The sequence below is a fragment of the Cyprinodon tularosa genome, unplaced genomic scaffold (genome assembly GCF_016077235.1).
Source record: "Cyprinodon tularosa strain WSP-4 unplaced genomic scaffold, ASM1607723v1 ctg251, whole genome shotgun sequence".
In the NCBI taxonomy this organism is placed as follows: Eukaryota; Metazoa; Chordata; class Actinopteri; order Cyprinodontiformes; family Cyprinodontidae; genus Cyprinodon; species Cyprinodon tularosa.
Window position 1 is genome coordinate 152,438 of NW_024038933.1, and position 20,917 is coordinate 173,354.

Consider the following 20,917-nt stretch of genomic DNA (forward strand, 5'->3'; position numbering starts at 1 on the left):
ATTAGAATCAGACCATTTTACTTGATTGGGGCTGATTAGATCAGCACTATTAAATCTAGTTTATTTCTCTGTATATTTCAGTGCACTTTGGACCAACTTTATCAGCTTAATTTGACATGAATTAAATTCTACGAGACTTGTATGTGATCTCCTGTGTGAACTACATTCATATAACCTAAGTGTCCGGCATGCGCAGTAGAGGACGTAATGATGTCATAAGCCAGCGTGCTTCCTGTTTATGGAAGTAAACATGGATGTTAGTGCTGGAGCGCATCTAGCGATCTTTCCCAACCTTAAAAACACAATGTTTTCAGAAGGTTAAACATAAATATTATTCTCCTCAGGGCTCGATGTTAAACATCGCCCGATCTCCCGGGGCAAGTAGTTTTTATTGTTGGGAGAGTACAAATTTCATTGCATTTGCCCGCCGGGCAAGTGCTATGATCGCAAAAAAATATATATTTATCACTCAAAATTACTTTAAAATCCCCGACATTCAATGAAAACGAATGCGTTCCCAGAAGCGTTCCCGGCGCCATTTTTGTTGTTTTGTACGTGATTTGAAAACAGACATGGGCAATGTGGAGTCAACAAGTCATCTTCATGTCATGTATTTAATCTACCCAGCCAATTAACCAGGTGAGTCCAATCTGCACAGGTTAATTCACGATGAAGTTTGGACTCACCTGCTTCAGTGGCTGGGTAGAACAAATACATGACATGGAGATGACTTGTTGACTCCACATTGCCCATGTCTGTTTGAAAAAGGCGGGTGATTTTCTGCCAGATGGCATGATTTTTGTCCACCTATCGGTAATTTTGATGTAGTTACCAAAACAACAAACGGCTGCATTTATTTTGTCAGGAAAAACTAATCCTGAGTCAGTTAAAAGTCAGGGAATTCTAAAATGATGTAAAAGAGAAAAGTCACATTATATTAATAGTATTATCTTGTATAAACATACCGTGACTCTAAAATAAAAGTTATTCATTTGTGACATTGACTTCTGTCTTGTGATTTATCTTAAGTTTTTAACCTGTTTTTTTTTTTGGGATTTTTAACATTTTTCCAAGCACACAACAGTTTAAAGCAAAGTTTAGTTTGAAAAGAATGTGCAGGAAGGAGTGAAAAGCATGTTAACACGGTAATGTAGGCTTGAGTTCATTATCTGACGCATGCATATACACACCAGGAACCTGTAAACTTAAAAAATACTGAATTACAAAAAAACATTAAAAAAAACAAACGTTTAATTGATATATATACAAAAATGAATATTAGGAACTATATTTATCAAACATTATACTGGGCAAGTAAAAATGTTCCTGGGCAAATGAAATGTGAAAGTCACTTGCCCAAAGGGCATGTGGTAAAAATCCTTAACGTCAACCCCTGGTCCTCATTAGCATCCACCATGTTTGTTGTTTTTCTTGACCCCTTCTAGGTAGCTAGACGGAGAATAGTTACCTATGTCGGGTTTTAATGGCATACACATCGGATTAATGTGACCTGGCACACAGGCCGCAATAAAAAAGGTCAGATTCGTATCGGATTCAGGACAGCATAGCCAAGTGGCCTGGGTCGCACTGGAAAAAAACAGATCTGTGTTGTTAAGACTGTCATGAAAAGATCAGATCCAGGTCACATATGGGCAAAAACATCACCAAAAAAGGGGAGACTGATGATTAATTTTGTGACACAGCAGTGCTAGTGACAGGTCTAGCGCCTCTAGTGGCTAAAAGTTACATACTTTTACATGCAATACTAAAATGTCTAGAGGCTATTTTTATTATTTTCCTAAGCAGGCAGGAGATGGGACTGAGAGACACAGGGGTGAGGGTGGGGGAAGGGGGGTGCATGTAGATAAACTCTAATGCTGCGTTCACACCGGGGGCAGCTGGCGCGACAGAAGCAGCGAGTTTACAGGCAAAGTCAATGGTTGACGCGCGTCAAGGCGCAGCAAAAGGTCCCGCGGCGCGTTTTGAGCAGCAGGCGCAGCGCGTCTGAGCAGCTGAAGCAGCGCGTCGGGCGCGTTTAAGCATCTGACGCGCCGCAAACGCGTTGCTGCTCGAGATGGAAAAATTTAATATTTGCTGCTCGACGCGCCGCGTCAACCAATCAGAGAAGCTGATCTGTGAGCTGGCTGGGAGAGAGACACAGCGCTGATGACACAGACCGCTCTGATTACTCCTCTTAAACAGTTTATTAACGCATAATTAACTTAAAATGCATACATCTGCCGGCAGAATATGTTCGCTTTTATTATTCTGGTGCCTGCAGATCGGATTATTTAGATGAAAAACACCTACCAGCAGCCGCGGTAAACCGCGAGGAGGCGACCCGGCCAGAGGCTGCTGATGAAGGGATTCCTTCTGTCGGCGCACCGCCGGTATGTGGGGGTCTGAGCGGCTCCGACAGAAATAATATTGGGAGGCAGGATCGTAATCTGGATGAACTGACTGCACTGATGAAGTTTTCAGGTGTATTTTCTCACTTAAAAACATATTAAAACTACTTTATTCCCACTGATCACAGCACATATAGCTGCAAGGCAGAGAAAGGATAGTGAAGCTCCGCCCAACGCGCATCAGACACACTTTTGCACCGCGCAGCCAGAGCAGCAAAGCTGCTTCAGCCGCGCGTCAGAACTAACTGGTACAAGCAGCAAAAATGAAGCAGCAGACGCGATTTTGCTGCTTTTGCAGCATCCGGTCTGAACGTAGCATAATTAAACGTTGGACAGTTGCCTCAAGGGGAGTGATGCCTGTCACTACCCGATCTGTTCCGGAAGCACGATGCACACCACCAGCTCATTTGCACATGCTCAACCAGATATACATCCGGGTTTCAATAAATGTAGTTATGGTACTTAAGTTAATTATTTCTATCCTGAATTCACGAAGGAATGCTAATACTCGTTTAAGAAAAAAAATTTTATGACTTTTCTGAGACAATTTTGATGCTTTTTACATTTTCTCTGTTAAACTGTCTGACGTCATCATCAGACATGCTCAGAGTAGTCTGGCAAAATACGATTAAACCTTGTTTATCTGCATTTTAGCATAATGTTAACACAAAAGGAAAAATAAAACTCAAAAAGACTACCGTATTTTCACGACCATAAGGCGCACCGTACTAAAAGGCGCAGTCTCAGTTATGTGTCCCATTTCTGTATTTAACACACACATAAGGCGCACCGGACTATAGGGCGCGTTTTTTATATACAGGTACATGTCTTCTACTACCTTTAGATACCTCTACTGCGTATTTTAAAAATACAGCGGGCCCAAAACCGAGTATGACTGTGCTTTATTCATGTATTTATTACAAAGTATTAATCAAACCTGCGAGCTGGCCATGAGACAGACACATCTCAGATGACACAGCGCTGTGATTACTCCTAAATTAACTTAAAATCCTGAAACCTGCTGACGGAATATGTTCGCTTTTATTGCCGGTATCCTGGTGCCTGCAGTTTAAATTATTTAGGTGAAAAACACCTGCCAGCCGCCGCGGTGAGGCTGCTGTTGAAGGGATTTCTGCTGTCAGCGCACCGCTGGTATGTGGGGGTCTGAGCGCCTCCGACAGAAATAGATAATCTGGATGAACTGACTGCAATGATTACGTTTTCAGGTGGCCAGCCACCGCGGTGAAGAGGAGGAGACCCGCCCAGAGGCTGCTGTTGAATTAAGTTTTCAGGTAGAAAAATAGAGCGGGAGCAAAACTGAGTATAATTGTGCTTTATTCATGTATTAATTACAAAGTATTAATCAAACCCATCGAAGTCATCATCCTCTGTTTCTGAATTAAACAGCTGCGCTAAATCAGACATGCCAGTTTCCCCTTCTTCGCTGTCAGTCACTTTCCGTGCAGCGCAGCTCCCCAGAAATAATGCCGGCTTTTGCGAAAGCTTGAACATCAGAGCCAGCAGACACATTAGTCCAAGCATCAACAATCCATCCGCAAACGGTGGCGTAACTTGCCCGGCGCTGCCTTCCACTTCTCCTGAAACTGTGGTCTCCGTCTGTCATCCATCGCTCCCACGCCGCTCGCAGCCTTACTTTGAACGGCCGCTTCACACCGATGTCGAGCGGTTGAAGTTCCTTTGTCAGACCCCCCGGGATAACGGCGAGCACAGCGTTCATTTGATTCACCTTTTTTTCACATCGGCTGTGAGATGGGCACGCAGCGATGGTGATGCGTGGAAAAAAACACCTGTTCTCCTCACATACACCTCCCTCAGCTACGCTTTCATCATCTCCTCATCCATCCAGCCTTTTCCATTTGCGTTAATATCATATGTCATCAGAGCGCTGTGTCTGTCTCGCTGTCAGCTCCCAGATCAGCTTCTCTGATTGGTTGATGCGGCGCGTCCAGCAGCAAAACTTCAATTTTTCCATCTGAGCAGCAGCAGCGCGTTGGCGGTGCGTCAGATGCTTAAACGCTCCCGACGTGCTGCACCAAAACGCGCTGCGGGACCTTTTGCTGCACCTATACGCGCGTCAACCATTGACTTTGCATGTAAACTCGCTGCTTCTGCTGCACCTGCTGGGTCCGGTTCACACCGATGTCGAGCGGTTGAACAGCGAGCACAGCCTTAATTTGTTTCCCCATGTTTTTCACATCAGCTGTGAGATGGGCACGCATGGAGTTACATATTAACAGCGATGGTGATGAGTGGAAAAAAAAACACCTGGTCTCCTTACATTCAGCCACTCTTTCATCATCTCCTCAATGAGGTGGTCTCAAAAGTCGCAGTTACAACACACATAGGTCGCACCGCACCATAGGGCGCACCGCACATTTTGAGGGAAAAAAAAGACGTTTAAGTGTGCCTTATAGTCGTGAAAATACGGTATATTTATGTTTGAATCCAAAGCTGAAAAATTAGCTCCTTAAAGTAGCGCAGGATCCCATTTCCTGTGCAGATCTAGAACAGACTGCTGATAAAACAGAAAGGATTTTAAGGCATTTATTTTCTCAGGAAATACATCTTTAACCTTTAACACATTATAGTTTAGTATATTTACTATTCTTGGGAGGTAAAACATAATTTATGTATTTTTTACAAAATAAAATTGAGGGTAACCCGGATGCATATGTTGTTGCACATGTGTAAATGAACTGAGTACGGATCATGCACTGCAAAAACCATCTAGAAATAACTGCAAAATTTCTTAAAATAAGTGTATTTACCCTGAATTTTAGTAGGTAAATAAGATGATTTGCCAAAGGAATGAGTATTTCTATTCCTAAAATAATATAATTAGATAATATTCACTTGAAATAAGACAAAGCAATTGTTTTTTTCTTATTTTAAATGTAAATTGTCTTGTTCCATTGGAAAGGTGGCTTACTTATCTCCTCAATTCAAGAAAAAAAATCACTTAATTTAAGCAAAAATGATTCGTATAGATTTCCATTTTTTGCAGTGTGCTTCCGGGACAGATCGGGTAGTGACAATGCCTCCTTACCCGGTTTACATGGTTTAGCATCATCCAACAGCACAGACTTTAATCCCCTTTGTCATTAAAGCCCCGTCCACACGAAGTCAAAACGAACACGAAACGCTGATATTTTCCAAAACGTTTGCCGTAAAGACGGAGACGTAAAATAAATGTGAGCGTCCACACGAATGCATGAAAACGCTGCAAAATGTATGCCAGGCCTGTAAGTGGCGCTGTGGTGCCAAAGCAAAAATAAGCGACGAAATGTTGGGCATGCGCACTAATATTTATACATGGTTGCCCTGCGGGTCCATTTTCGTGGTTAAGTCAAATTCAGGTGCTGAATGTTGTCAATATTGCTCTGTTCTTCCTGGTGATATTCCAGAAGAAGAAGATTCTGTTGTAAGCCCGACAGCAGGGTGAGTAGCATTAGCAGCAACGGCGCCATTGTTGTTGTGATACTGGTCGCGCATGCGTGTTTAGAGGCGACGCTATGACGCATGCTTGTAAAAAAAAAAATGCGGTTAGAGCGTAAAGATGGAAACGCGAAAACGGCGTTTCGAAATCTTCCCACTATGAAGGCTGAATAAAAAAAAGATCGTTTACAGACCCCCGAAACGCCGGCTTCGTATGGATGAGAGGCTGGTTTGGTGAAAAATTTGTGCGTTTAGGCCAGGGTTCGTCTTCGTGTGGACGGGGCCTTAGGTTAGCAACATAAGCATTAATGTATAAATGTGAATCTGGAAATGCTTCACTTTCAAAACTAGAAGTCATAACATTGAAGCATATTTTATTTAAATCTTTTATGTGTTTTGGTCAACAGTGGGCCTGCATGGTGCATCTTTCATTTCTTTAAAAAAGACTTTGATAAAATGCAAACTTCAAATCATAGATGCACCAATCAATCAGGCACAGGTAGTATTCCACTAATTTCCCCTTTGATTGGCTTAGATTGCAATATGATAAATTGGTTCATGATTTTTATTGGCTTTAATAAATAATACAAGTATTTACACCATTTACAGTCTATTAACTCTTTAGGCATCGACATGTACATGTTTTTTTTTGCTTTTGGAGCCAAACGGAGTGAGGAGCATGCTTGCACCATACAGTGTGTACACGGATGGGGCGAGGGGAGGGGTCAACTTTGTAGGGCACACAGCCAGGAGAACTGAGCTCTTCGTGGAATGCCATGGAAAAATGAGACAGTGGAATGCAGACTTCGCTGAGCAGAGTAAACAGGCTGGGCCGAGAGAATGCCGCCACGCCGCTATGAAGTCGCTCCATCTCCCGATCGCACACATTCAGCCATATATACACACATGAGCACATCCACCCGTCACCTACTGCTGCAATAATTAAGGCGTGGTTTCACCTGGTTGGGTTTTTGTCCTCGTTTAGGCAGAGGCATGGAACACCACCTAAAAAACCCAGCATGTTATAATGCATGAGCCACCAACGTCCAGCCTGCAACACACGCTCTATTTATCCATCTGAGCATGCAGCCAGCCATGCACGCCTGCACACACACTACACAGGTTTAAAGACGCTCACACCTGCTCTCCTTCTACTAGCATGCCGCATGCAGGCTTCCGGACCCTCCAGCTACAGTCTGTTTATCTATTACATTGAAAAATGATCTAGAAATAAGTAAAAATTTGTTAAATCAAGCATAAGTACCCTTAATTTTAGTAGGTAAATAGGATGATTTGCTAATGAAATTAGTATTTTTACTCTTAAAATAAGATAATTAGATAATATGCACTGGTAATAAGACAATGCAGTTGCTTTTTCTTATTTTAAATGTAAATTGTCTTGTTCCATTAGCAAAGTGTCTCACTTACTTCCTCAATTAAAAACAAATGCACTTAGTATAAGAAAAAATTACTTATTTAGATTTTCTTTTTTGCAGTGTAGAACCCGTTTCTTTCTCCCTGCTTCAATATGGCCTTTCAACATCTTTGTTGAGCGCACTGCAGCGATATCAGGTGAAGAATGTCTGTACTGTAGAGGGTAGACATGAAGGCACCGAAGTCTGCAGCTCCAAATCTGAGCCAGTCAGCCGAAGAATCTGCTCAAGTGGGCAAATAAACACTGCTGCCCTGCCTTTGCTTACAGTCTGTGTAAACTCAGGTTTTCTAGAGACCACTTTCTCCAACACGTCAGGTAACAGGAACAACTCTAGAGGTTAAAACAGTAACATCTGGGCATTTCCCAGTACAGTCAGTGCTGCAGGGTTTACTTTCCTAATCCAGTTTTATCCTGAATAGATGCAGGTCAGTGACCCTCTAGTCTCTGCTTGTTAATCCTCCACTCCTTGTTCAGCTGGACACACAGCATTGGTCTTATTAGCCTGCTTTCATTTTATGGAGTGAATTTTGTTTTATAACCAAAACCTAAAAAAAGGAAAGTAATCCAGAAGTGATTCTTTGAAAACGTCTTAATCAAAAAAAAATTTTCAGCGTAACGTTGCTTTTTTTTCCTCCAATGTGATTAGATTTTTTTTTTTTATCTTGAAATTTTACAAAAATGCTTTCTCACTTCTGGGGGCGGGCTTTTCTGTAGAGTGAGTGGCAAAGATGCATTTCTATTGGTCTGCATGGACGTTGACAGCAGCATTTTTCTTGCTCTATGTGCAGCTCTATAGTAAGCGTTAAACACAATTTGAAAAGAATGCAATTTGTAAAATTTTATCTAAATGTATTCTTGAAAAAAAAATAGTGAAGTGTTTTTTTCCATTAAATTATAAACTTACAAGTAAAAAAAACATGTAGAAACAGCTAAATTACTCTCAAAACCTTTTTTTTTAAACAATATCTTTACAGCAGCCACCCAAACTCATGCCACATCTGGTCAGGAGGAACAAGCAAACATCTTTCCCATCCAGAACAGCACAAGTTGCGTCTTTTAGCTACATTTGTCACAAAAGAAATGACGGTAATTCGCTAATGAAACCGCCACAGTTATATTTGTGTTGCTTCAGCTGCTTCTGGTTGATGTCACAAACGTTGTTGCTTTTTATTGACTCGAAACACATCTTTATCCGATGCTTATGCATCAATTGGCGTCCGACAAGATGTATTTTCGGGATTTCGTGGAATCAGAACATTCAAAGCAAATCATTTAGCTTGAAAGGTAACAAAACCTAGAGCGGATGATGTTTTTAATATTCCTGTTCTGCAAAAGAAGGAGTTTAAAAATGGCCATTGTTGGCTTTCACTGTCTTTATTAGGGGTGTGGGAAATAATCGTTTTGGCGATATATCGTGATATTCGGCTGCCCAATATAATATCGACCTTTCACTTCTTAGTATCGATTTTTAAAAAAAATGGTTACATAAAACGTTGATGGGAAAATGGGCTACCTCTGCACCACCAATCTGGCAGAAAGCGCAGTGGAGCCCTTTAACTGTGCGTGCAGCACCAAATCTGTATTTGAGGCAGTCACAGTGGAAGGAAACCCCAAACAACATGGATAATAATACCTAATCAATATTTTCTGATGAAAATATACAGCACTTGCTGTTTTATCTCATCATTTGATTTTGATAGCTGGGGAAAATGTGGCAATATATAGTGATACTGCAATATTGTGATAATATCGTATCGTGACACTCATGCCAATACTCACCTCTAGTCTTTATGTTATAATGCTATACCACCACCACCTAATATTTTATTTTTCAGTGATATTCAATTGATATCACTGAAATATCTACTCTACATGACCCAACATCAGTAAACACACAACAACACTGGTCGGGGTCAGCTCAGGTCCGACGTTCATCAAACAGCCTGTGTCTGCTCTAACACGGCCACTCACTATACTCAACACATTTGTATGTAAACTAATAAAGATCTGTATGCTGTAAATTCCCATAAATTACTCGTCCTACTTGGCAGCAGTTTGTATACACCATACAGACAGAAAAAACCAACTGCCCCTGAGTCACGACTGCTGGGAGGATTTCAGCTTCACACAGCTGTGCCGGCTCAGGAGGAAGAACCAGAGCGCCTTTGAACATCTCTGCGTGGTTTCAAGCTTGATGAATTCAATAAAGGGCTCAGTGAAGAGGAGGCTTGTGTCTGAAATACCATCACATTGTCATAACAAAAAAAAAATACTGATATCTTCTTCTAAGGTGACCTTTAAACAATGTTTTTCTTTCTGATAATAACCTGGTGGCATCTACAAGCTGACTATATTTAGCTAGCCTTGGGTCATAAAACTCCTCCACAGCAAGCATATCAAATGTACAGCTTTCTACAGCTATAAAAGGTGTTCCGATGTCCTCATTTGTCCCTCTGTATGCTTCAGGAATAAAGGTGGGGGAGCCCAGAAACCCAGCGTGGTCTGTCATCATTAAAACGCTCTTATATCACAGGGTAGGATTCAAATTGGTACTTTTGCTGCCTGGCAGGGCTGCTCTGCTGGTGTTTTCCGGTACAAAATAGATCAATCACTTCTGCAGGAAAGGGATACAGTGTCTGCCATTTAAGGACTAGACGTTGGTACTGCTTCACTGCTGGCACACAGTAAAAAGGAGGCCGTGGTGAGCGGGCTAAGGTATATTAAGGGCAAGCAGCTGTACGTTCTTCTGGAACTTTTCTGCTCCAAAAAGGAACCTTTACAGCCCAGCAGGAATATCCTGTTTACTTTTTGAGATGCATAATAAAAAACATCTTTCAAGTATCGTAATTTTTGGGTTGTGTCCGCCACTTAAAAAGTGAAAACATCTCTGTTGTTACTGGTTTTCATTCAACAACAAACGAGTACAAACTCCCTCTAGAGTCTAGACAATCACTGAGAGACTATAAGCAGCAACTGCAGTCAAAACACTTTCAGCAATCTCACCTCCAACCAGTCATTGGAAGGTTGGGCTCTAAAAGTCTTTTTCCACTTACTGAGAGCATTATATCTTCATTTATATTTTTAATGTCCTCTTGTGGCATTTCAAACATTTGGACAAAAATAAAATATAATTCCACACCTATTCTATTAAATCAGAAATGGAATCAGCATCAAAGCATAAAGCCCACATTTAACATGTTTTTTCTGTGATGATGTGTTTAGGAGTTTGTGTAGAAAGTGTGTTTGTGTTGAGTGGGTGTGTGTTTATTAGACCCAAGAGCAGCAAATGACGGAGCGACTCAGCTCCAGAAGGCAAGAGCTGCCCCAGGCAGACAGTGGTAGGTCATTAAAGAGGCAAGCAGACCCCAGGTCAAAAAGGCACTGGTGTAGACGTATGGCTCCTAGAACCAACCTCCCCTTCCCCGATGCAATGACACTGCTGTTTCCCACTGTGCAAGTCAGGCTCAGGCTCAGGTGTGACCAATGCTCTACCCAAATGGTTGTAGGACACCAGGGAAAGATGTCTGGTAGCCGGCCCAACGCACCGCCCATCGCACACATCGCTGGGAGCCATAGGCACCAGACGTGGAGTTCAATATCGGACGCTAATTATGTGTAGCACTAAATTTCAGGGAACAGAAAAAGGGCGTTGGCACGACTTACCCTGGGGGCAGCGAACTGTATGAAGGATCCATTGTTTTAATTGCAGACGCTCTTCCCATGAGTGACGAAGAAAGAGTTCTCCACAGTGTGGATATGTTGATGCCTGAGTATCCATTATATATTCTGCAAGGGAATGTCTTTAGATGGAAAAGCTTTAGATGTTTTTGTTAAAATGGAAACTCCTGAAGTATTTGTAAGCTGAAATTATTAGGGTGACTGCCTCTTTAAGAAGGAGCATTGCGTGTTCCAGAGAAAGCAACACATCATCAGCATATAAACAAACTTTGTGTTTGTAAGCTGTTTGAATTCAATAAGCAGCTTGGATGAACCATCTGCAGCCGCCGGGGCAGCGAGGGCTAGAGCTGAGGGCTAGAGCTGAGGGGTAGAGCTGAGGGGTAGAGCTGAGGGGTAGAGCTGAGGGGTAGAGCTGAGGGGTAGAGCTGAGGGGTAGAGCTGAGGGGTAGAGCTGGACAGCGAGGTGTTGAACTGTATCACAGAGATGCTAAGAGGATATATAAAATGGAACAACAAAAGGTGAGATCAGAGCTATCGCTAGAAAACAAGAAGGCTGAGCAGAGGACACATTTTTTTAACCTTAACTTTTTTAAGCATTAAGTTAGGCATTCCTGATTTAAACATTTTGGTAGTCTTAGAAATCAGAAAAATAAGTTAAAGTAATTTTTAATAAAATACACAGACTGCTGTTATATTAATGTTACCAATTGTAAAGAACCGATAGCAGATGCTACCAACAAGTTCAAATGTCGATACTGCAATTGTTAAATTTATTCCCGTCTTACACCATCTATATCTCTCACCCACCATACTGCGTTCCTACTGCAATAGACTAGCAGCTGGAAACACATGTAAAGAAAGGCCAGCGTAAAGGCTGGCATCATTTAGAAGAGGAAAAAAACGGCAATGAAAGCTTAATTCTGACAGTTTCCTTTTAGTTCATAAACATCCAAAGAAGAAAATGTGATAAATCACTGAATCATTACGGATCTTATTACGTGTCAAAAAGTCATGAACTGCATTCCTATCCCAATACAAAGGAATTCAGATTTCCACAGTGGCATTCTGTGTTTAGCGCCTGCAGGCAGGTGAAGGGGACTTGGACACTAGCATGACTCCACTGATGGATGCAAGACCCATTCAACCAAACAGATCCACTGATCTTCACAATGCAGCAAAGGTCGGCCCCGCAACCCGATCTGGAAAGCTTCCCGAGTCACTCAGCGGTCCTGCATTTTAGTCCCCCTCACACTTCCTTTGCTGGGTCTCCTTCCCTGTGGCCCTCGGGGGGGCGACGGCCATGAGTGTCTGTCTCTGGGTTGGGGTGCGTGTTGCAGCGGACACAAAGGGGGCCGACGTCACATGGCATGAAAGGCGACACAGGAATCCTGTCTCACTGGAGTCAACTGGAGGGTCCATCACACACTAATTAACCGTCACTTGAGTCAGGCTGGTTCCTGGAGCGCCCGTGGCCTAAAGAGAGACTCTCCTGTTTCAGGTTTTTCTAGCTTTCAGTCTGACAACTTAAATCTTTGACGTATAATAATAATTAAATCAAGGATGTAGGACGAAACACTAAGCAGGTGACAACTCTTGTGGCTATAACTTTAACTCTGTTTTTTTCTGCAGAGGGAGCTCGGTCTGTGGCATTTACTGGCTTGTGTGGGGAGGGACTCCATAAAGCGGAACCAGAATTTCCTGATTCATTTTTTTTTTATCAGCGCCTTTGTAGTTAAGCCAACAATCATTCTTGGCTGAGTTGATGCACACCTGCGGCCGGCAACTAGGAGGAGGGAGAGAAGAAAAATAGCTGTGGAAGATGGTATATTACTGCATAAAATCTAAATCCCTGGCTGAGGGGAAAACACAGATGACTCGGTTAGGTCCGTCTACGCTGCATTCCGATGTGGGTGGGCTGTAAATCTGAACCAGCTTCTTCCAGGAATGGGTGTTGTGTGGCAAAGACTGCATCCCGCTCAAACTTTTTATGGTTGACCACATCAGAACCAAACCACCAGCAGCTATGACCTTAGGACTGCTCACAACCTCTGGTTGTCAAATCCCTCCCATTCCTGCTCCCAATCTATCATTGCTGGATAATAATAATAGATTATAACAGCGTACAGGATCAGGGGTGTAGTTAGCCTTAATTGAGTCAGCTGAAGCGCTTATATAGGCTCTTGCGGCTATTTTACTGATGTTTAACATCATCAGACATCTGTCTGGGTGATGACAGGTGACAATAAGGGCCTGTTTGGGGCACCTTGAAGTCATAAAGCACCAGGTTGTTTTTTTCAGAAGATTGAGAAATCAGAAAAGCCATAAATTTAAATATCTCATTGACACGTGTAAATAGATGAACAGGCAGAAGATGAGAACAAAGGTTAAAATAATGTCAATTTATTCCTCAGAAACATCTATAAAATGGAATCACAATTTTTATTCTAGTTTTTCTTAAAAAACTTTACTAAACAGACAAATACCAGCTAAAAAAATCTTTTCAAGCCTTCCTTCTATAATAGTTGTTTATTAATAAACAAAGCGTTGGTACTAACTTTGCGATTTAGGCCCCTAAATTAGCGACTTTACGGACCACTTTAGAAGTGGTGAGTATTGGCCTCTGTGTTGCGATACGATACACGTCATGATACTTGGGTTACGATACGATATTTTCACAATATTGCAATTTTGTTTTGTTTTCTCCCAGCTATCAACATTAAATGTATAAATATCCATTGGTGTCCCTGTCGTTTAAGGGTTCCACAGTGCTATCTGCCATAGTGACGGTGCAGAGGCAGCCCATTTTCCTTCATAGTTTTAGGTAAAAATTTGTAGTTTTTAAAAAATCGATATTAGGAGCTTAAACATCAATATAACATTGGGCAGTCGAAAATCACGATAGATCAACAAAATGATTTTTCTCACACCCCTACCCTTTAGCGACTTTTTTCAAGCTACTAGTAATAAATCTAGTAACTTTTTTCTGTGTTGTTGTAGACTTTGCTGACAACATTACAGAACCGATCGCTGAGGCTGTGTCCGAACGTCCACCCTAACCCATCAATCACTATAAAAAGTGGGGACTATATAGTGGACTTTATGGAGAACTAAGTTAACTGACCGCTCAGACAGATGATCACTACTTTTTGCCTCTCGATCGCAACCGTCATGGGCAAATCACTCAGTCGGCAAACAAGGCTTCTTTTTCTTCTTCCTCTCAGATGTAAACACAGAAGCATGGCGGGGTGTGAGTAAAATTGAGTTCTTTCTGTAAAATTGACAGACCGTAGTAGCCACTTTTTCTCAGCCATGTCTTTGTCCAAATACGTCGTCTCCTTTTCTTTTTAGGGCTTTCAGCAAACAAAATTGCACAAATTGCCAAGGCAGCGCGTTTCTCTCTAGTGAGCTTCATATTCCTCTTCTACTCATTTGGCTTCCGGATAGACGAGTCCCAGTGGTGCCATCTCATTGCAGACCTGAGTCCAATGTGGTTATTAGACGTACAGCGTGAGCAGGTAGGTTGTATCAGAGCGTCAGGCTGCATATATATCGTAAGCTGTGAACTCACACTGTACGACGAAACCGCAGGGCTTCGTCGTACAGTGTGCAACGATGGAAAAAACTGCAGTGTATGCCCGGCTTAACAGGACCAAGTTGCTGTCCCAATAATCATCTGATTCCAGGTAAGCACTGGAAGTTCCTTCATCTCTCATTTTCCTCTGAGAAAAACAGCAGATTCCAGCATGAGTCCCATGTCCTTATGGTCTGGTGAAGAAGACTAGACCAGAGTCGGTACAGCGACACTACAGACCTCCAGGTGCCGTTTAAATAACAGGGCTGGAGCCGCCCAGGGCCTCTGCTGGTAAGAGCAACATTTAAAATGGAAACAAAACCAAAGTCTTCTAAAAAAAAATTATTTAAACCGATAACATATTATTTTAGATCCAACCAAAAGCAGCAGAAGCACGATTACCCAGGTGGCTAGGTGGCTCAGTTCTACAACAACAATGTAACTTTGAAATCAACAGTGTTCCTGTATTTAAGCTTTTAAAAATACAGTGCATTCCTAAAACATACTTATAAAGATCAGAAGTGGAAAGAGCTGCTGAAAAGGCTGCAGGAACAGGAGGAAATATTTTTGAGCTTCTAAGCACTTAGTCAGCGATAAGACACTGCCATCAAAGACAGTCATCATGCATCTCTAATAAAGAAGCTAAATCAAAAAAAATTTTCTTATGGGAGCTGATATTCTTCATGGAGTCAGAAAGGGGTCAAAATGTTTGTAAACTTTTTTTTACCTTATAATCTGAAAAACTTAAAAAAGCAAACATAAAATAATAACAATTTAATCTAAATTCTTCCACTCAGCTTGAAAAAACTCTTAATTCAGTTTAGTATTTTAATTGCACTTTTTAATTTTTTTTATTTCTTTTTTTATTTTTTATATTTTCAGATTAAAATCCCTTTTTTTCAATTTCTATTTCTCTTTTTTTTAGTTTCAGGATTTTTTTTTACACTTTCAAATCAGTTTTTTTCACATTAGGATTTTGACCCCAATCTGACAGGAGTGGGCGGGGAAACGTGATTGACAGCTTGCAGCAGCGCTGGAGAGATGTCTGTGTTCAATGTTGCATTCATGGACTGTGGGAACTTCAACTACTTGAGCAACACATTATCTGCAGCATTTATTTGCCTTCTTGGTAAAATCCTGTGAGAAATATTACGTTAAAGACATTTACATACAGGATAGTTGAAATGTTACATCCCAGTGCACACTGCATTCATGCAGCCCGTTGCCAGACAATGTTACGAGTGCAAATTAATATACTCTGCAGCTCTAAACTTATTCTGTTTTCTATTTTGTTTTTATTTTTGTTGCCCTTTAAAAGAGGTTTTTAAATTGGGACTAAAACTGCCGACCATAGATTCCTGTGACTCCGGCTAGACTTAAAGGAATAGTACACCCAAAACATGATTAGCCTTCATTTTCTACTCACCCCCATGCTGAACAACACTCTGGAGTACTTTTTTGGAGTACTTTTCTGAAGGAATATTGAAAAGTTTTTTGTGGACTTTTATAGACCTTTCTGCCTCGGTCGCTGGGCACCTCCATTATTTGAATGTCAGCAGACAGCAAGAAGCCTCCCAGATCTCCAAATGCATTTGAGATATCAAAAAAGTACTCCAGAGTGTTGTTCAGCATGGGGGTGAGTAGAAAATGAAGGCTAATCATGTTTTGGGTGTACTATTCCTTTAAGTCTACCTTACTTATCTATTTTTTACCATGACCATTAAAGTTCAACCAGCCAGTCGTATTATTTGAAGGTTTTTCCTCCAGCGCCGGACAGTTTAATGCATGCTCAGATATCTGTAGGGAACTCTTCACCATATCATCCAATCATGGAAATAAAAACATGCCCAATGTTTCAACCTGGGCTATAATGACCTTTTTCAGACTAGGATTTAAAACTTCACTCCAAGCTTTTATTTGCTTGGTTAAGTTAAAATTAGATCTTACAAAGAGACAAAAATAAAGAATCGGATAATGTGTCTCTATGAAAAATTAAATCGCTCGAATACTAGCCACTAAATATATATTATTCCTTTGTAATCAATGGTGTTTTTGAATCAAATGGAATTAAAAAGTAGATTTTTTGAATAATTATAATAAAAAAAAACACTTATTACGTTAAATGAGGCTTTTTCTGTTTTATCTTTAATACCAAATTTCAAGTGGGTCCTACTTTAACAATTAAACAGCTCAGCCAGAGTATCCTGCAGTGCAGGGTTACAAAATAACTCACTTTTGGTCAGGTTTAAAGAACACTCCTTGCACAATGATCACTTTTATAAAGGAATGTGCCTATATAGTAGGGAGCTCATCTCAGTTTTGTTTTCTCGACTGTTTGAAATGATAGGATGTGATTCATTCGATTGAATAAGCTCAACCTCTGAGGAGGAGATAAATCTCTCTAATACTCATCAATCATTCTGTAATCCGTAGGCGTGTCCCTTAATGTGTTTTGGTATTCGGACCGGCCGCTGAGCTAGCAATGATCAGTTAAATTAACAGCAGCAGACGTGTGATTCAAGCTTATGTTTAGTCATGCTGTCAACCTGCCAAGCTTTTTAAAGCTGAGCCTGAAGTGAGTCATCCTGATAGGCAGTCTGTTACACAGTTCAGGTTTCAGCAGTATTACCATGAAGTCAAGTAGCTAACCTCTCTGTGATTGTTGGCACAGAAGCACAGTTTAGACACATGTTCCTCCGAGGCGCCAGGTAAACACATCATTCAAGATATCAAACGCTGCAATCTCATTGCTGTGGCCGCTCACTGACGATCGGCGCTGGCAAAAAAGTCTTTCATCATAACGACTCAACGTTTTATTGGTTCTTACGTAATTTTTTTAACTGAATGTTAACAATTTTGTATGATAAAATGTGCAACTTGGTGAAATGTTTGATGTAGAAAAGAAATCTAAAGGTGCTAAGCATGCGGGTATCTTCTTTGTGGTGTTAATCATGTCCCATTCAGTCCTTAAAGATTCGCTCATTTCTCTTTTATTCTATAGGGAGGGGCAGTTAGGAGAATCTCCCATCAGACAGAGACAAAGATAAACATAAACAGCATCATACAATGTTTATGCTGCAAACAATTGAAATCTCAATAAGTCATTTTTTGTTAACATAAGGAGGTAAGTGAGACACTTTTCCAATGGAAGAAGACAATTTACATTTAAAATAAGAAAAAAACAATTGCATTGTCTTAGTTCAAGCGCATATTATCTAATTATCTTATTTAAAGAGTAAAAAACTCATTCCATTGGCAAATAATCTTATTTACCTGCTCAAATTGATGGTAAATACACTTCAATTAGGAATTGTTGACTTATTTCTAGATCAGTTTTTAAGTGTAAAAACGAAATTACAACTTAAATAGTGTTTAAAGGAAAAACAATGATTTCAAAGAGATTTAACGTGTCCAACATTTCATGATGGTTTGTTCCACAATCTTGGTGGAGTCCCCTCTGCTACAGCCAAGCTTTCTCAATAGTTCTAACAATCTGTGATCAATTAACGGGCGAACCACCTTTTGAGAAACTGTCCTGGACAAAACAAGCTTTTTCTCATCAGTTCGCTATAAATTTGACAATAATCTGTTTTAGGGATGCATTATATTGGGATTTTGGCCGATATCCGATATGCCGGTATTTTAAAACTCATGTAGCCGATAACCGATACCGATGTTAAAGCTGGACAAAAATAAGTAGTCATTGAAAATAGCAGTTTTGTTATCCATTTCTGACACTTTGAAAAATAATATACTCAAATATATTTTCATATGCTGATATCAAATAGATTTTTAAAAACGCGGTATCAATCTATTTTACTTTCAAAATCTCGTGAAATTTCATCGTTCTGTTACAAACTCTCGTGATATTTTGCAAATTCTTGTGAGATTTTGTTAGTAAAATAGATCGATACCGCGTCAATATATCAACATATAAAAATATGGCAAAATTTCGTGAATGTTCGGGGGATTTCGTAGCATAACGACGACATATAGCAATATTTCATTAGTAAAAGAGATTGATATGGTGTTTTTAAATGGCAATATATCAGCATATGAAGACATTGAAGTTTTTAAGTCTGTAAAAAGAAATCTTTTGAGGAAGAAGAAGTAGTATTATTTTTTTTTAAGACTTTAGAAACTCAGAAGCTGATCAAATATCGGGCTAAATATCGGTGGGGTGGCCGATGTCCGATGTTCAGTTTTAAGGCCGATACCGATAGGGGGCCGATTATATTGTGCATCCCTAATCTGTTTTACATTGAAAAGCTTAACTGAAAGTTTCCTTTGGAGAAGAAAGGAAACAGAATATAAAAATAGAAAGAGGAGACACTTTTATTTAGTCCCCACTGGTCATGTTTTTGTGAATTCCAGTATTTCCGAAGCTCTTTTTTATCATTTTGTTTTTAAGTAGTAGTAATAATAATCTTTAAGCCAGCTGAATGGCAGAGTTTAGCCACAGCTAAAGCAGAGCCAGGCTAGGCGTCTCTATAGATATGGCGGGATGGAATCAGTCGGTTTTAAAAGAATTATTTGGGAATAATCATCAAAACTACTAAGATACCTTAATGAAGTCAAAATAAGAACTTCTGAGATTAATGACAAAAATGATAAATGAAAAATGCATAATTGTTTTTCATTTTCCGGAAGGAAAAGCATGAGAAACTGTGTGGCTCTGTCTTCACAGGCAAGGCGTGACTGTCACTTTACCTGGATCCCACAGGCCAGACAGCTCTGGCAGAGGAGACAGAACTTTCGCCTCAGGAGAGACGGATGGGCCGGTTGATCAGCGCGACGGGTGTGAAGGGAAGGTGGAAAAGGGAAGAAGGGGAGGAGGGAGAGGTGTGTCTCAGCACGCAGCCCCTCTGGGCAGACAGGCAATAACATCTAAAGCACTTCCTCCCCTCCGCTCTCTTCTAAGAAACATCTTGAAAGGAGAAGATGGAGGTAAAGACCACGAATGTGACCAGAATCTGATCTAATATCAAGATGCACAAACAGGAAAAACTAAACGTAAATCCAGGAGAGCAAAGGGGAAATATCTGACATAGCAAAGAAGGAATTCTGCAAAATGAACTACAAATCTTTAGGGGGCTCTAAAAGCCAACTGGCATGTGAAACCCCAAATTGCTTGAGGAGGAAGTGGGGCCGTCCGGGGGTGTTTTCCACATTACATGCGGTCCTGATATCAGAAGAGATAACAATTCCAGCTGTGTCGCTGCTCAAGCTGCACACCGGATCATCTGGTGGAGTCATCCCCGAACCCAATCCTCATCCAACCAGCCCCGCTCTGCTGTACATAAAACAGAAAAGCAACTTGTTTCTGAAAGGCGCGGCAAAAACAAGATGAGAAAAGCCCTCTACGTAGAACAAAACAGACAGCTACTTTCTACTAAATGCTTCTGAACTCCATCTGTGGATGTACCAAATAGGAGCTAAAGGGTTCATCGCAAATGATATTGTTATATCCAGTACAGCCTGTTGCACGCAAAGGATCTGGCCTTAGGCGCAGAGCAGCGACTGCTCTGTTAGAGTGCGTACAGTGGGGCTAACAAGAATATTGCTGGACGCTGATTATGCAAGCTGTCCTACCTGGAAAGATGAGAGAGCTCTGCAATTTTTCATCATAGCTACACTTCAACTTTATAGGAAAATTGGAAAAAAAAAGATTCTAGGACATCAAAGGATTTTAGACAATTTATTTATAAATTCAGTGTAAAATAAGTATTTAGTCAATGATACGTTTTCAGTGACGGATGTCAAACATTTCCTGTATTTTTGGGGTTGTTGTCATCCTGGAAGACCCAGCCAAGTTCCATCTTCAAAGCTCTCCCTGATGGAAGGAGCTTTGGGTTTATAATCTAACCATACTTGTCCTGTCCCAGTTCCTGTTTGACTGTGACTCCATCCTGGATTGAACTATCAGCTGGGCTGCTGCCATCAACATCTTAGTTTATAGGTGTTGCAGTTGAGCCTATTTTTCACTGCAGTCATGTTTCTCTTACTATGATGACGCGTCCACAAGGTACATTTTGGGCTTCCACACCCCTAACTACGTGGACGAAAAAAACACGAGGAATAAGCAGCAGCTCCTGCTGGCGAGGGTTTGCAACTGTAAACATCTAGAGCAGGCATGCCCAAAGTCAGTCCACGGGGGCCGCTGTCCTGCAGGGTTTAGAGATTTCCCTGCTTCAGCTCAGCTGGTTTCCATTGATGGCTGATTAAAAGGCTTTTGCTGAAACACAATCATCAGAATCAGTTGTGCTAAAGCTGGGAAACCTCAACAGCCTGCAGGACAGTGGGCTCGAGGACCAACTTTGGGCATGCCTGATCTAGAGACCACCTGTGATTTAGCTCATCAATATCTAC

General features: G+C 41.0%; 1 protein-coding gene across 3 annotated transcripts in view; it reads right to left on the bottom strand.

Annotated features, from left to right (window-relative positions):
* The window catches only part of LOC119785597 (E3 ubiquitin-protein ligase RNF43), a 141,473-nt gene that overhangs the window by 76,401 nt on the left and 44,155 nt on the right, over positions 1-20,917 (bottom strand). The gene's annotated exons all lie outside the window — the stretch shown is intronic.